Source organism: Lithobates pipiens, unplaced genomic scaffold (genome assembly GCF_037356315.1).
Source record: "Lithobates pipiens isolate NorthernLeopardFrog02 unplaced genomic scaffold, aLitPip1_a1.2 Scaffold_28, whole genome shotgun sequence".
Lineage (NCBI taxonomy): Eukaryota > Metazoa > Chordata > Amphibia > Anura > Ranidae > Lithobates > Lithobates pipiens.
Genome location: NW_027507789.1, coordinates 166,677,758 through 166,680,257, shown reverse-complemented (window position 1 = coordinate 166,680,257; position 2,500 = coordinate 166,677,758). Strand labels below are relative to the sequence as shown.

Below are 2,500 nucleotides of genomic sequence, written 5' to 3'. Positions count from 1 at the left end.
CAAGTAACCTTCAGCGGATTTATTTTACGGGCACATTAGATCAACCTGTGAGCGTCGTCGGTCTCACCGAACCCCAAGCATCACAGGTCAGGATGGCCGAGCGGTCTAAGGCGCTGCGTTCAGGTCGCAGTCTCCCCTGGAGGCGTGGGTTCGAATCCCACTTCTGACAGCTTTTAAGCTTTTCTTTGCATGCATTCACATTCTCTAGCTCCACTACCGCTCAACGTCTAGGACAAAAAATAACTTGTCTTGGAACCAAGCATAAAGGGCTCCATAGCTCAGGGGTTAGAGCACTGGCCTTGTAAACCAGGGGTCGCGAGTTCAAATCTCGCTGGGGCCTACCTGCAAGGCTTGGTGACTGTATCTCACATAGCAGCGTAATAAGAATTTTTCCCCAAGGGCACGTTAGGGTGGAAATGTTTGAAGGCCTCTAGATAATGAAATCAAAACGTTAGGATGACTTGACTTTCCGGAGTTCTTGAATTAGACAATATCTACTAGAAACACCCACTTTCTAATTCTGCATCCAAGGAAAAGTGCACTCGAAGCAAACTGCCATCTCTTGTTGACAGCAAAACGCTTGCTTTCTGCGTGTCTTTCTATTAAATCACTACTTTGCACTTTTAACATCCGGCTTTGTTGTTTCCATCCAACGCTTTGGAAATAATTAGGGTAGCAATGAATGGTGACAAGGGTAAAGCTGCTTCTATCGCAATTTCTCCATCAAGTAACCTTCAGCGGATTTATTTTACGGGCACATTAGATCAACCTGTGAGCGTCGTCGGTCTCACCGAACCCCAAGCATCACAGGTCAGGATGGCCGAGCGGTCTAAGGCGCTGCGTTCAGGTCGCAGTCTCCCCTGGAGGCGTGGGTTCGAATCCCACTTCTGACAGCTTTTAAGCTTTTCTTTGCATGCATTCACATTCTCTAGCTCCACTACCGCTCAACGTCTAGGACAAAAAATAACTTGTCTGGGAACCAAGCATAAAGGGCTCCATAGCTCAGGGGTTAGAGCACTGGCCTTGTAAACCAGGGGTCGCGAGTTCAAATCTCGCTGGGGCCTACCTGCAAGGCTTGGTGACTGTATCTCACATAGCAGCGTAATAAGAATTTTTCCCCAAGGGCACGTTAGGGTGGAAATGTTTGAAGGCCTCTAGATAATGAAATCAAAACGTTAGGATGACTTGACTTTCCGGAGTTCTTGAATTAGACAATATCTACTAGAAACACCCACTTTCTAATTCTGCATCCAAGGAAAAGTGCACTCGAAGCAAACGGCCATCTCTTGTTGACAGCAAAACGCTTGCTTTCTGCGTGTCTTTCTATTAAATCACTACTTTGCACTTTTAACATCCGGCTTTGTTGTTTCCTTCCAACGCTTTGGAAATAATGAGGGTAGCAATGAATGGTGACAAGGGTAAAGCTGCTTCTATCGCAATTTCTCCATCAAGTAACCTTCAGCGGATTTATTTTACGGGCACATTAGATCAACCTGTGAGCGTCGTCGGTCTCACCGAACCCCAAGCATCACAGGTCAGGATGGCCGAGCGGTCTAAGGCGCTGCGTTCAGGTCGCAGTCTCCCCTGGAGGCGTGGGTTCGAATCCCAATTCTGACAGCTTTTAAGCTTTTCTTTGCATGCATTCACATTCTCTAGCTCCACTACCGCTCAACGTCTAGGACAAAAAATAACTTGTCTTGGAACCAAGCATAAAGGGCTCCAGAGCTCAGGGGTTAGAGCACTGGTCTTGTAAACCAGGGGTCGCGAGTTCAAACCTCGCTGGGGCCTACCTGCAAGGCTTGGTGACTGTATCTCAAATAGCAGCGTAATAAGAATTTTTCCCCAAGGGCACGTTAGGGTGGAAATGTTTGAAGGCCTCTAGATAATGAAATCAAAACGTTAGGATGACTTGACTTTCCGGAGTTCTTGAATTAGACAATATCTACTAGAAACACCCACTTTCTAATTCTGCATCCAAGGAAAAGTGCACTCGAAGCAAACAGCCATCTCTTGTTGACAGCAAAACGCTTGCTTTCTGCGTGTCTTTCTATTAAATCACTACTTTGCACTTTTAACATCCGGCTTTGTTGTTTCCTTCCAACGCTTTGGAAATAATGAGGGTAGCAATGAATGGTGACAAGGGTAAAGCTGCTTCTATCGCAATTTCTCCATCAAGTAACCTTCAGCGGATTTATTTTACGGGCACATTAGATCAACCTGTGAGCGTCGTCGGTATCGCAATTTCTCCATCAAGTAACCTTCAGCGGATTTATTTTACGGGCACATTAGATCAACCTGTGAGCGTCGTCGGTCTCACCGAACCCCAAGCATCACAGGTCAGGATGGCCGAGCGGTCTAAGGCGCTGCGTTCAGGTCGCAGTCTCCCCTGGAGGCGTGGGTTCGAATCCCACTTCTGACAGCTTTTAAGCTTTTCTTTGCATGCATTCACATTCTCTAGCTCCACTACCGCTCAACGTCTAGGACAAAAAATAACTTGTCT

At 46.7% G+C, this 2,500-nt stretch overlaps 3 non-coding genes across 3 annotated transcripts; all 3 read left to right on the top strand.

Moving 5' to 3' along the window:
- The first annotated feature begins 86 nt into the window (after nt 1–86).
- TRNAL-CAG (transfer RNA leucine (anticodon CAG)) lies at nt 87–169 on the top strand. The gene has a single exon. It is a non-coding gene; the product is annotated as a tRNA-Leu (tRNA).
- Nucleotides 170–810: 641 nt separating this feature from the next.
- Nucleotides 811–893, top strand: TRNAL-CAG (transfer RNA leucine (anticodon CAG)). Its single transcript has one exon. It is a non-coding gene; the product is annotated as a tRNA-Leu (tRNA).
- A 1,443-nt stretch (nt 894–2,336) lies between these two features.
- TRNAL-CAG (transfer RNA leucine (anticodon CAG)) lies at nt 2,337–2,419 on the top strand. The gene has a single exon. It is a non-coding gene; the product is annotated as a tRNA-Leu (tRNA).
- Nucleotides 2,420–2,500: the final 81 nt, after the last annotated feature.